This window comes from Propithecus coquereli, unplaced genomic scaffold (genome assembly GCF_000956105.1).
Source record: "Propithecus coquereli isolate 6110/MARCELLA unplaced genomic scaffold, Pcoq_1.0 Scaffold223, whole genome shotgun sequence".
Classification (NCBI taxonomy): domain Eukaryota; kingdom Metazoa; phylum Chordata; class Mammalia; order Primates; family Indriidae; genus Propithecus; species Propithecus coquereli.
In genome coordinates, this window is record NW_012147523.1 from 743239 (window position 1) to 758019 (window position 14781).

The window sequence follows — 14781 nt, forward strand, 5'->3', positions numbered from 1 at the left end:
TAATTTTGACGCATTATCTAATTGCAGAATTGGGCTCTGATTATATTTTGATGTTTTCTCCACATTCTAAGATATCTCTTTTTCTTTTCCTGCCTATGTCACTGACTTCTCTTTTGCCCTCCCATTAAATACCTGCTGTTATTTCCCGCAGGTGTAGTCCATAGCTCTTGGATCAGTTAGGACACATTCATCTGTGAATGGCAGATTGTTTGAGTAACACTTGCTGAAGCCATGTTCTCTGGAAATGATCTCTGGAGGTGTTAGGGTTGCCTGGTGGTGTCATGAGGACCCAGCCTCTTTCTACACTTTTCCCTCAACCTCTTTGGCTTATTAGCCTTTCTTCATCACGATCGTCAACCTCTCAGGGAGCAAATACTGTGGCAGGAGCAGCCTACTGTGTTTAAGCCAGGGCCAGCAGTAAGGAGCAACATCAGCATCTCTTTCCAGGCATCCACCTGCTTACAGGTAAAACAAAAGCTTTCAGAAGCCCCCCTGGGACATCTTTCCTTTGATCTTATTAGCTGGAACGGAGTCACATGGCCATCGCTAGCTGCACAGGAAGTGGGGAAGGGTTCCCAGTCAGGGATGTCTGCCACCCCACACCCCAACAATTCCCCTGCACGGTCCTCTCCAACCCCTGAAGCTTTGGTTGCCATCTTTACACCAATGCTGCCAAATTTCAGCTCAGACCTTTCCTTGAAAACACACAGACCTATGGAGTCAGCGGAGGCCAGGCCTTTCTACGTGAATGTGCCGGGGGCATTATGCTCTCAACGCACTCAGAACAGAACTCTACATCCCCTCTGCCCCAATGTGCTCTCTCTCCTGTGTTTCCTGCCTCAGAGGATGACACACACTTCAGTGCTTTGCACACCTAGAAACCTGGGTACCATTTAGGGTCTTCCTTCTCCCTTCTCCCACTCTTCTACTCTCGCTGTGAGAAATGGAATCCCTTTTGCAATTGCTCACACCTCCCCCCAACTCCCTGTATAAATCTACGTATCCATGTTCTTTGCCATGTGACTCTGTGGTCCCTCCCATTAGAGGCAGAGTGCATTTTCCCACCCTGGCAATTTGGGGCTTAGTCTTGTGGCTCTCTTTGCCCAACAGAATGGCGCTGGGAGACTCAGAGTGCCCATCCTGGACCAAGCGTGGGAGGCCTTGCGTGTTCCTGATCATCCTCGTGGGCTCAGGTGTTCCACACAAGAAGGGCATATCCCAGGCGGCAGTGGCCCCTTCAGTGTGGGTCCAGAGCAAGCACACGTGGAACTGATCTGCGCCAATCAAACCCAGAGCCCGAGCCAAGCGCAGCCAACCTGCAACTCGCAGCAGAGCCGTCAGCCAACACGCAGCCTGGATCAGCTGAACTGCAGTCAAACTGCAGACCCGTGAACATGAGGACCATGGTTCTTGCTGTAAGCCACTGAGATTGAGGTGGTTTGTCATAATGGCATTATAATAATTCACTAATGTGGGTGCTACGATCCAACCCCAGAACATCCTTTACGTTCATGCTGCATCCGACTTTCCCTCTCTCCCGCTGGCCTGTCCCCTCTAACCGTCAAGATCTAGCCAAAATACCGTCTCCTCTATGAAGTCTTCCCTGCCCAGGGATGCTTTCTGTCTATCAGGAAAGATCGACACGGAGCGATTAACATGTGGTGAGTGGTTAGAAGAGGAGACTGTTTAGTGTTATTTATGTAGCTTGAGCGTATAATAAGGAACATCTGTGTGTCTGTCTTTGGGAGGGGGCGAGGTCCTGAAGGGCTTCTCGGGAAACTGGTATTTAAACAGAGATAGTCCATAGGATTGGAATTCATCCACAGGTGAATAGGATTTGGCCAGAAGAAGTATGGAGACAGAAGTACTCCAGGACGCTCATTGCAGCGTGGTTGGGGCTCAGGGAGTGAGGGAGGGTGAGAAACGAGGCCACCACCACGCAGGGTCCAATCACACAGGGCTCAGGGACTTGGTCTCTGTCCTAAGGGCAATGGGAAGGTTCTAAGCAGGTGGTGACATGATGGGGACCGGTTTGTAAAAAAGTTAGAGCAGGTCCTTCCCTGGGGCCTCACTGTGGTTTTGAATCTATTACTACAGTGGTCCCCAACCTTTTTGGCACCAGGGACCCATTTCATGGAAGACAATTTTTCCACGGACTGGGGTGGGGGAGGCGGAGCTCGGGCGGTGATGTGAGCGACGGGGAGCGGCTGTAAATACAGATGAAGCTTCACTCGCTCACCTCCTGCTGTGCAGCCCCTGGTTCCTAAGCTTCATGGAAGGCAATTTTCAGTCTTAGTCTGATCCATTCATTTAACCAACAAGGGAACTGAGGCCCAGAGAGATTAAATGGCTTGCTCCAAAATACCCATCTACTCAGCAGCAGAGCCAGAACAAGAACTCAGATCCCCTGAGTACTTCTAGTTCAAGACAGTTCCATATACTAGGCTGCCTTTTAAAATATACTAGTTTCAAAATCACTATACAAACAGGTCATTTATGTGAAAGTTACTACATTTACAACTCTGCATTGCAGCTACGTGTTCAAACACCATCCTTCTTTCTAGACTATACGCTCCCCCCAGAGAAGGACAGCTGTGGTCGTTCACCTCTGCAGCCCCAGAGCTCAGGTGTGGTAGAAGGAAAACACAAAAGGAAGGAGTTAATATTTAAGAAACAAAGCTCTGCACCAGGCACTGGGGTGGGAGTTTTGCCTGTTTTGGGAAGCAAGAGGGCAGGACTTTGGGGAAGATGGAGGGAGGGAGGAATGAGGGAAGGAAAGGGTCCATCACTCATTCTCAGATTTACTCCAAGAACATGATCCAGCCTGTAACCCGAAGGATTCACATTAGATCAGAGCAAGTGCTACTCCGTGGAGAACAAGGGGTGTTAAAAGCTTAAGTGCATTTTCGAGGCTGGAGTAGAATTTCCTCCTCTGGAGCCATAAAGGAACCAGCTTGATTCTCTTGGGGCCAGAGTGGTTGAAGAGTAGTTGTGCTGAGAGGCACGGGGTCAGGCTGGCGGCCCTGTGGAGTCCTTTCTCATCCCTTCCTGGGTGTGATTCAGAGCCCCTGAAAATATTTGCCCACAAGCACTAGGGAGAATCCCTGGACTATTCTGCAGAAGGGAATCTTGCCAAGTTCAAGTGAAGGATGGGCAACAGCAGCCACACGAGGCCCAGGTAAACTTGGGGAAAGTTATTTACCCTCATTTGCAAAATAGAGTTAAGCACAACACTTTGTAGGGTTGCACAAGGAAGCCAAATGCAATGTACCTCCTGTGCAGTCAAGGAGTCAAGGTCGTTTCTATGTCATACCCTTTGACTTCTTGACAGTTTCTTCCTCTTAGTCCTGCTTTCAGAGGGGGGAGAGAGAGAGAGAGAGATCAAGTACAGTCAGAGATGATTTTAATTTTTACCCCTTCCAGGGGAGAGAGGGAACAGAATATCTTTTTTTTTTTTTTTTTAATCTCTGTGCCGCTGCGCTATGATATAGACTTTCAGAGATATTCATGTTGTGATTTATTCAATTCTTTTTCTCCATTGATTTTAATTAAGTTCCTGAGCTGTCTCCAAGCCCGGGGAACGGGAACAAAACATGAAACACTCTGAGCCAAACGCTTTTCTTTTGCAATCGAGTTTTCCCGAGTCCTTAAAGTACTTCACAGGAGAGAATGAAAGTGGAATTTGGAGGCTGAGGCATTTCCTCTGCTCCATCAGTCCCCAAATAATAAACATAAAAATTAAAATGCAGTTAAGAAAAATCACAGAAGTCATTACAGCTTGGCAGCTGATGGAGACTTTGATCAAATCTTTTATGCAATTTCACAGTTTCTGGGGGAATTCACCGAGCAGGCATTGATCATGTTTGTGGCAGGCGGATTGTTTTCTCCCAGCAGAACCTGCCCCCTCCTAAACCCATTTCATCTTTCGATCTAAGTTCATCTCATGTTTTTTAAGAGAAATGCCATGGTGGCTTCTGGATCATTGGGGCTAGCTCACGCCGGACCCCTGGCAGGCCCTCCCAGGGATCTGGAAGGCCAGCGAGGTCCCTAAGCCAGCCTGTGACCCTTGGATCAGAGGAAGGCCACCCAGCAGTGACGGGCAGCCAGATCGCTGGCCACCAGTCTGCACACCCCCTTGTGGAAGTAGTAGAGTTGAAAATGCAAATGCCTACGGGCTAGCCTATGACCTAACAAGAGAAATGGCCCAGGTGGGGACTTCGGCAAAATGGTGAACACAAGTGGGATCGAAGGGAGACAACATTTACGACGTGGGGATTGTGGCCTGGGCAGGGTGAGATGTTAGGAATGTTCTAGGAATGCCAGAAAGTGGCATACTTTTAGTAATATGAAACAAACCCAATATTTAAATATTGGCAACCGATTCAAAGAGTTTAATGCACTTTTTGGGTCAAACAAAACACATGTGAGGGCTGGAGTTTAGCATTGGGGTAGCCTGTTTGCAATCTCTGGCATGGTCAAGAGTGCACGCCTTGGACTGATGTCCAAGTGGTGTGACCTTGGCAAGTATTTGAACTTCTCTGAGTCTCCATTTGTAGTAATTGTAGGTATATCGTGGGATACACACAGTGTAAGATCCTGGTGCCTAATACGTAACCAACAAATTCTGTAATCATTGACGTTATCATCATCATCTTCATCGTTCTCATTATCGCTAAAACCCTGTTTTCCCCTGATTTCCAACAGGACACGGCAGGTCCCGTTTACATCGGTTGTGTTTCTTATTGTTGCTTCATCCCTCATTTCAGAAGGAGACAAAGCTACTACATCCAAGACCCTTACTTTAGTTAAGACATTTGTCATCAACTCCCATGGAAGGGAATTTGGCAACCTGAGCTAAAAATCTGCAAAGGGAAATAACACAGGCCCATCACCCATGAGCTGCTCTGGGCTCCCTGTCATCGTGCAAAAGCCTTGGTGGTTCACTTGGTGATACATTCTGAGAAAGCCCCTGAAGCCATCTCTCCACAAAATTTAATGACTTTGACTTACTTAGTGGGGTAACATATTTCAGCAACGTGTGGAATACAAATGGTGCAGTGAAAGGCATCGCACGGCAGATAGCGGGGCCAGTGGACCCTGGACATGGACTGACTGTCCTTACAGCTGCTGGGCCGAAGGAGCCCGGGGAGAGTCTATAGTTATCTTGCTCCCAGTCCAAGACCTAGAGCTCCAAGGTCATTCTGTTGAGTGACCCTGCTTTCCCCAAACCATGGCCCTGCAAGACAGAGCACAGGTGCTGGAGGCGAGGGCTGGGATAAGAGAGTTGGAGAGGGAAAGAAAGGAACCCTGGCGGAGCAGAGCTGCATGAAGGTTTGCTCTAGAAACCACCCTTTGGGCCATTTTTATTTTAGGTTATTATTGCTCTCATGTCCAAAGGGAAAGAGATGAAAGTAACAAAGGAACAAGAGGTGATGTGGCCAGAGTGTTGGAATGTCCCTGAGTTCTTCCTTCTCATCCCTCGTCTGTGCCCTCTCACTTCTGCTCTGAGATGCTCCTGGACAGAGCACATCTCAGGGGCACCCTTCCCTGCGTGCAGCTTCCAGTGAGTGTAACCTCCTCCTCACCTGCTCCCCAAGAAGCTCTGTGCACCGGATTTCCTCTCCTCCATGTTTCCCCGGGGTTGGGAGGTGGACGAGGCAGGGACCAGGGCTCACCACGCATGTGAAGGGATGGTGAGGCCACCCGTGGAAGGAACCCAGAGCCTTGCAGGAATTTATAGAGCAGGGTCTTCCCACCAGCCTGGATTGTTCATGCTGGGACTGTTATGTGAGTGTAAAACTTCTGTCTTCCTGAAGCTTCTTTGGGGCCTGCTGATGTAGCAGGTTAGCCTTGACTCAGTGGTTCTCAATGTCTGGCTTCTGGCCAGCAGCAGCATCACCTGAGTGTGTTCAGAATACAAATTCTACTTCATTAGACCTACCACAGCTCTGGGGGTACAGCCTAGAAATCCATGCTTGTTTTGAGATAATCCTAAACCCACATACAGTTTCAAGAAATAACCCAGGAGGGGAGGCAAGATGGCTGCCTGGAGACATCAGTCGCCAGATCCTCTCAGAAAGAAGAAAAAGTTTTAGCTGGAAACAAAAAAAAAATAGCCCACCGTAATTCTGAGAGCCCAGTGGTCAGCCCTGAGCCCTGGACTCTGCAGCTAGAGTACCTGGCTTAACCCTAGACTCCAACCAAGTGCTGAACTTGAATTATTCAGATACTCTTGGACTTGAACTGGTTAAGTCTTGAGTAGCTTGAGCCTCTAAGAAGACCTCCCAAATTTAGTTTGGAATGTTTTTTTGGGTATGGGAAATGCAGCAGCTTTGTATTTTGGTCTGTTAGGAAGGGGCTGAGGACCCGTTATGAGGACAGGAAAGGTAAGTTCTGTCTCGGGATGGACGGGACTTCACACGACTTACACTTTATTTTTACAGATTGAGTACCATCTGTGTACCTGGCAGTGGGCTAAGCGATTGATACACATTGTCCCAGTTACTCCCATTTGGCCGTGACAACGACCGTCCAAGATAGAAGTGCTTAGTATTCCCAACTCACATTTTGGGGAAAGGAAAGGCGAGGCCAGGGTGCTGGACTCAAACGCCCTGCGTGTTGGCTTGGGCTCCACGTCCCACCCACTGTGCCACGCTGCCCCCCTAAGGAGCTAGTGGAAAGGCAAAGAACGCACTTTCGTTCATTTTATAAGTCAAATCATTGAGTCCACTGAGTGGAATCATTTCCTGCAAATAAACCCTGTTTCGCACATTCGACAGGTACTTGGAATTTACTGGGGTCAGAGGTGTCCTGCTTTCCTTGTCCTTGTCCCTAGTCTAAAGGGAGACCCTTCGTAAAGGTCTCACTGTACTGGGACATCCATTGAATAGGTCCCAGAGAGGGCAGGCAATTTCCAAGATCACACAGCTGGGGGCACCACAGCCTGGGTCGGCAAAACTCGAGCCTGGCACCCTCCCTGCCACCACGCTGCTCCTCACCGTATTGGAAACACACGGTAATTAAGCTCTCTGGGCTTCCATAATTCAAAATCCACTTGACACCACAATCTACCCAAGACGCCATCCATAATGGGGCAATGACAGACTAGCTGCCCTCGTGACGAGTGCGAGGTCCTATCAGTCTGCTCCGTCATCTCCATTATGTGCGCTGTATCTCTGTTATCTCCCCCGTAAGACATGTTTACGGCAATATTAAAAGGGAGATGAAGGGATATATTATCTTCCTTACATACAACATCTATTACACGCCCATACCCTGTCACAGCCCAGATGAGGCCAGACGAGGCAGGCTGAGGGGCACTGTGATGGAGGAACGTCATTCAGTTAGTTAAAAATGGGTGGGGGAGCATTACAACTCCACTCATCTGTACAGCCCTCAACAGTTTATAAAGCAGCTTTATCCTACTTTTGCTCATCTGAGCATTGCAACACCCCCTGTGATGGGAGGAGGATCGTGGTCCTTATTACCACACCCCCATTTCACAGATGAGAAAACCGAGGCTCAGAGGAATCGACGATGTGCCCTTGGTGACCCCCTGTAGGACTAGTAGAGGCAGGACTTGAACCTAGATCTTCTGACTGCAGTTCCCTGAGGTCCTTATATTACAGAATCTCTAGGTGTGCATTCGCTCACTCGCTTACTCATTTAACGTGCATTTAATGAACACCTGCCTGGGGCAGGCACTGCGCTGGGGGCTGGGAGGAGACAGTGAAAAAGATTTCAACGCTCCCTGCTCTCAGAGAGTCCAGAGCGTGGGTCTCTACCGGGACATCTGGTAAAGTGTGGAGACATTTACGATTGTCACAGCTAGAGAGGCGCTGCTGGCACTGAGGGAGGGGATTGTCCTACCATGCAGAGGACAGCTCCTGCAACAAAGAATTATCCGTCTCCAAATGCCAATGGAGTTGAGAAACGCTGGCCTAGAGCATACTGAAGAAGACAAAATTAATCAAATGAACACACTGATGAGGAGAAGTTACAAAAGAAAAGTTACTCCAAGCAAGAAAGGCACAACCAGCGATAGCAAATGCGTGTGGAGTACTCAAGCGCGAGGCTCTGCTCCAAGAAAGGCCTGTTACTTCTCTCAACTCGGTCCCTTAAACAACCCTGCAGGATTCATATTATTATTGTAGAGGTGGGAACTGAGGCTCAGAGAGGTTAAGTACCTTGCCCAGAGTCACACAGGCAGTAAGGGGTTGGACTGGGATTTGAACCTAGACCGATTGGCCCCAGCTTCCATGCCTTTGGCTATTACACCGCACTGTTTCCTTTTGAGACAAAGGAACTTGCTGTACTTTGGGGGTTGAGGGAGGCTTTGTGGGGCAACGAACACATGGCCTGAGAGTTAAGGAATAGGGCGTGGGGCTTGGGGGGGGCGGGAGAGCATGCCAGTCAGAGGGAACAGCATGTGCAAAAGCCACACCGCAGGAGGCCGTGGGGCGCAGTGGGGAAGCCGATTGAAAGTGGATGTGAGCGGGAAGCAGAGAGCTGGGGGGAGCTGAGGCCAGCAGGCCTTGTGGGCCACAGGCTGGGTTTGTAGGAACGGCGGATCCTGAGCAGAGCCGCGCACGGTCTGACGGTCTGACGTAGAGTTTGAAAGGCCCAGTCTGGCTGCCAGGCGCGCAGAGGGCTGAGAGGGGCCTGAGTAGTGGGGGAGCAGGGTAGGAGGTGACTGCAGTGCTGAGAGACGGGGCTGGCTTCCGTGGAGACACAGGGAAGCGGACAGATCTGAGGACTGTTTAGGAGGCGAAGCTGTCAGGATGTGGTGACGGATTGGGCGTTGGGGCAGAGCGATGAGGAACACAGTGCTCGCCCCTGGGTGCCCGACCTTCTCCAGAATTAGCCCAAAGGTTGTTTCGTGGACCACCCTGGAGACCGGGGTGGGGGGTGGGGGGGGGGAAGGGCTGTGGCCTCGCCCACCTCTCCTTGAACTGGAAAGGCCCGCGTTGCTGCTCCAGGTCCCAGCTGCAAGGCACAAGAGCAATAATGACACCGCTTTGCTTTGCTGACAGCCCTCTGTTTGTGCTCTTAGATGCCTCTAACTCACAGATAATTAATGTCAGCCGGCTGTCACCGCACCCCGGCTAATCACAGTGTGCGGGGTGGGGGCGCACTGGTCGATGAGCTGCCCGGGGATCTGTCAGACCCAGCAAAGGGCGCGTCACCTGCCAAGTCGCCGGGGAGTGCCGTGAATTTTAGCACATGCCTGTCTGCTTTGGAAGCCACTGATAGACAGTCTCCATCCCAGGGGAGGAGGCAGCCACTCAAGGTCACACCTGCAGGTCGGGAACCCGTGCTGGACAGAGGGAGAGGGACCAGGAGGGAAGTTTGCTCCTGGCAGGTGTGTGCACTGCCTCTTCCGTGTGCAAGCCTCCACTGCCCACAGGTCGGATTGCACACTCAGTGGCTGTGCTTGAGATTCAGATAATTAAGTGCGTTTGCGCAGGATGGAAGTGCATTCTGCAGCTGCCTGGAAACACTGTGGCTCCCCAGACATGCTGATCTTTGCCACGTCTCTTTGTCTTTGCGCAGTTCCTTCTGCTGGGTCACAGGCCCCTCGACCCCAGTTTCCCTCCCCCCACACCCACACCCACTGTGACATGCTCCAGGAAGCGAACTTCTATTCATTCTTTAACACTTCATTTTCCAAGGACCTAGCATCCACCCTCCGTGTTCCAACAGCACAGTGTATAAACCTCTAGGACATTCATTCATTCATTCATTCACATTCATTGGTTCATTGAGCACCCACTGAGCGGGCCCTCTGCAAGGTCAGAATGGCGATCAACAAGCGAGACACCGTCTCTCCTGGGGCTCTCAGGGCACGGACAGCATTAAATAAAGAATGGTGCAACGTGTTGATCAATTATCATGTGATCAGTTCTCCATTCCACATTGCGTTTCTCTTATCTGTTTCCATTTCTGCAACCCTGGTTCTGTGGGAATCTCTCTGAGGTCAGGGACTGTCTCTTTGATGGGTTTTTGGTGCCAGCACAGTTATTCATGGTGACTATTAATGAAAGTGGGAGTGAATGAGCAAATGAGAACTGGATTCTTACGTCCGGAGTGATTAACACCTTTTCATCCAGCTGTGAAGGCACCAACACAGTTGTGTTTAAAGGAATATTCAAGTGCATTAGGTAGAGCCTGGGACAAGGGGAAGGTCCCTCCTTTGGGAGTCTGGTCCCCTAGGCTCAAAGCCAGAGACAGCCATTCTAAGCATCAGTGATGTGCCCCGCACTGCACCAGGGCATGAGAGATCAAGCTTCCCTGTGAGGGTGGTGCCAGGCTGAGCTCTAGTGGGTGGGAGTCAGGTTTGGGGCAGCACAGACCCTCCACCTGAGCTGGAAAGCTCCAAGGGGCATCAGCTTGCCTACCGGTATGGTGACAGGAAGCTGGAGGGGAGAGGCAGTGAGGGAGGGAGCTCCCCATTTGGGGAAGTATTCAAACAGGTGGTAGGGGATGCCTTTCCCAGGATGCTACATTCCCAGTTGGAACAGGCAACTCGAAGGGGTAGTAGGGTGGAACAGGTGTAACAATTAGTGAGCCTGTGCCATGTATCTCACAGGTGGGCCACCTGGGTGTAGTTAAGAGCCTTTGTCTTGGAATCAGACCTGTGATTAAGTCCCGGCTTTGGCCTCTTAATAGGAATCGTGCAGCAGCGCTAAAGTCATTTAATGTCTTTGGTCCTTAGGTTTCTCTTTCGTAAAATGGGGGAAACAACACTTATGTGACAATACCCGCCAAATGCCAGACAAAGAGGAGCTACGTGTATTGTTTGCGAAGGACCGAAGCCCAGGGATGGGGAAGTGGGGCGGTGCACGGCTGCGTGTGCAGGGACTGGGGGAGGCTGGCATCAACAGGAACACTGCCGGAAGAGGCTGTCTGGCAAGGAGGCGGTGAGCCAGGGGCCAGGGCGCAGGCACCTCCAGACAGGAGGAAGTGAGTGGGTGTGGGCCAACCTCTCGATCATTTTGAATTCCCGGTAGGGATCCGCTGCAGGACTGAGCTCTGGCTTCTGGACTCTTCCAGCTTGGGGGTGCTCTGCAAATGTGGGGTCCCAATTATCAGCAGGAGCGATTCCTACCTGCCCACCTGCTGCTTCCCGACCGAGGGCTCCTCGCTCCTCTGCCCTGCCTTTCAGTCGGTCAACGGACCCCCCTGAGAACAGTTTTCCTGCTGGTTTCTAGCTTGGGGCTGGCATGGCAGAAATGCCGTAGAGATGAAGCCAGCAGGGCTCCGGCCCTCAGGAATGTTCCAGCTGGTGGTGGAGACAGAGGTGTGGGGGTGATTGTCACACAGTGTGGCAGCACACACTGCAAAACAATCACAATAACCCACTTAAATAGAACCGCCATGTGATCCAGCCATCCTACGACTGGGGGTCTCTCTATCCAAAGGAAAAGAAATCAGTATGTCGAAGAGATCTCCACACTCCCAGGTTTACTGCAGCCCTGTTCATACTAGCCAAGATGTGGCATCAACCTAAGCGGATGGACGGATAAAGAAAATGTGGCTCCTAAACACAGTGGAGAGCACACAGCCATAGGCAAGAAGGGGATCCTGTTATTTGTGACAGCACGGATGAACCTGGAGGATGCTGCGTTAAATGAAATAAACCAGACACAGAAGGACAAATACTGCATGACCCCATTCATATGTGGAATCTCAAAGTCAAGCTGAGAAGCAGAGAGCAGAAAGGTGGTTCCTAAGGACTGAAGGGCAAGGGGGCAGCTGGGGAGATGCTGGTCAAAGGACTTAAGATGTCAGCTGGAGAGGAGGCATCACTCAAGAGGGTGATTAGTAGGACACAGACACCCTCAGAGGGAAAACCATGTGAGGACACAGGGAGAAGATGGCCATCTATTATACAAGGCAAGGAGAAAGGCTTCAGAAGAAACCAACCCTGCCAACACCTTGATCTCAAACTTCTAGCTTCCAGAATCACGAGAACATAAATATCCATTGTTTAAAACAAATTATAGCTAACACTGCATGTTTATTGCACATGAGTTATCTTGTTGAATCTTTATGACACCCTCCTGGGGGAGAGGTTGGGTCTCAGAGAGGTTAATTCACATTTCACAGGTCACATAGCCCTTATTAGCCAGGTCTGCCTGACACCAAAGTCCATGCTTTTAACCACCATGTTATGCAGCCTCCTTATGACTCCTCATTCATTCATTCAACCAATATTTATTAAGCACTACTATGTGTTGGGCGGCATGCTAGGATCTGGAACTGCTGCACAGGGTAAGGCGCGTATAGTTCTGCCACGGAGTTTACGTTCTAACCAAGGTGCTTTGGGAGCACAGAGAGCTTTTCCTGGATGAGGCATTCACAAGGAGGTGGTGTGTACATTGGGTTCTGAAGCACCCACAGGAGGAAATGTGGAAGGATGTATGTGGTGTGGGCTTGAGCAAGTCACCCCAGGATGTGGGAATGGCAAGTGCAAAGGCCTGGAAATATGTTACTAAAATAATGGGAATTCCTTCCTCCCTCCCTCCCTCCCTCCCTTGCTTCCTTCCTTGCCTCCTTGTTTTTCTTCCTTCCCTCTTTTTCCTCCCTTCCCTTTCATTTCTGAATGGGTGATACATTCACATAATTCAAAAATCTAGAGGCAAAAATGTTCCTAGTGAAATATCTCCCTCCCAGCTATTCATCCTCCATCCGTCCCCTCCTCACCTTCCTCCTTTCCTCTTCTCCCTGTGTAACCACTTTCTTTTGTCTCCTAAGTATCCTTCTAGACTGGCTTTATGTAGATGCAAGCATACATGAATATGTTTTTTTGTCTCCCTCCTTTTATTTTATTTTTTAAAATTTTATTTATTTTTTTATTTCAGCATATTACGGGGGTACAAATGTTTATTTCAGAGAGAACACCCTATGCCTGCTGTTCTGGAGAAAGGTGAGAATTGAATGCAGTGTAGGTTTGGGGGACCTGGGCAGCAGAGAATGGGGGGTTGAGATTAGGTTGTGAAGGGCCTTGAATGCCACCCCAAGGACCTCTTGAATGCGGGCATATAATGGGCCACGTCTCAAATTTTCTCCAAGTCATGACACTTTCAAGGAAACTCCAAACCCAGCCTGAGTTATCGGGGGCTGTTTGATTAACTTCATTAAAAACAAAACCACAGCTACAACCCACCCTCATCCGCCTCCAAAAAATCAAGAAAAACGAAACTTGGAACAAAGGTAAGCACCATGAATTTGTATCGCGTTGTGAGCTAGCTGCCTCTCCTGTTTTCTCCTTAATTTATTTTCTGGAAAACATTCACTGACTTAAAAGAACTGCTCTCTTCCTTTTGTCAGCAACCAGCCCTTGGAACTAAATTGCTGGCTAAAAATAATGTATTTTTATTAAAAATCATTTTAAGTTGGTGCCTATTTCTAAGACAGAGTCACATATGGATAACCATCCAGTATGGCTTGTTATAGATAAGTGATGAATTATTTTAATCAGAAATGGATTTAACGGCACTGCAAAAATAAATTTGGGAGATTTTTCACAATCTGGTTGTCTTTTCCGATTCTTCATATTTATATTTAGTATTCAATGAAGACTAATAGTGACTGTCGGATATTCAATCAAACGTCCCCAAAACAGATTCATCCCACCCATAATAAAGATTGACATGCTCTCCAAGCACTCTGGGAAATGTCTCCCATCTCTAGGTGCAAAATTAGATGGAAAGATACACAGAAACTTTCTTCCCAGACACCAGCAGGTGTCCTTGGCCATGCAGTAGAGGCGCACAGAGCTGTATTTAGTCCACCATCATCCAACACCTGTGGATTTGATGCCTGCTGTGTACCAGGTACTACATCTGGGGATAAGGAGTCAGAAAGGACCAAGATCTGCCCTGGATTCTCAACTGATTTCTGACCTCACACGAGAAAGACCTTAGTAGCCTCCATATGTTTAACTGGCTATGCTTGGAACTGAGCCTTGTTTTAATTCTTGTCCCAGAATGAAGCATCTCTGTGGCAGGGATATAGGGATCGCTGATAATCAAGAGATTGTATATCAGTTCACGATCTTGAGTGTAAGCAACAGAAACAGATTCAGGTTGACTTAAGGCGGAGGTCACGGTACGTAGCCATGACATTAAACATCACTGGATAGCTGATGATGTAACACAGAAGTCTTGGTTGGTTCTTGTACATCATTTAAAACTTCTCTAACTTTTACTCCTCTCTCTAATTAATGAAGAAAGAGTGAATCTCGGGCTCACAGCTTTTATCTGACAATGCTATTTAGCTACAGTAGCAATGTTTAGTTTCTATTGTGTTTGTCTTTATGGCTGCTTTTTACTGGTGACAAGTAATACTGGCTTTTTATTTACAGTAGAGATATAAAGTGTCTTTTAAAAATAAGATAAAGAATGAGTCAAATTAAGGATAATATATTAAGTTAAAAATAGAACAGGGAATATAAGGATGTGAAAAAAACATGAAATGGTGTTCAGTTGAGTAAATAGATCCTATTCGTATTGGTTTCTGGCACAAAGAGGGGGTTGAGGGGTTAGGCAAGAAAAGGAAACGTTCGTTAGGCATCTATTTTGTTCTAAGGATTTCAGATATCTTACGTGAATTCACTGAACTCTGGCAAGTTGAACTGAACAAATCAGATCCATATCACCCCTCCTCTCTATATCTTTCCAAGTCACTAATGAAAAGCTTGCCTGGGACGGGAGCAAGGGCAGAGCACTGTGGCACTCCACTGTAGACCTCCGCCAACTCTACTCTCATCGGTTATTA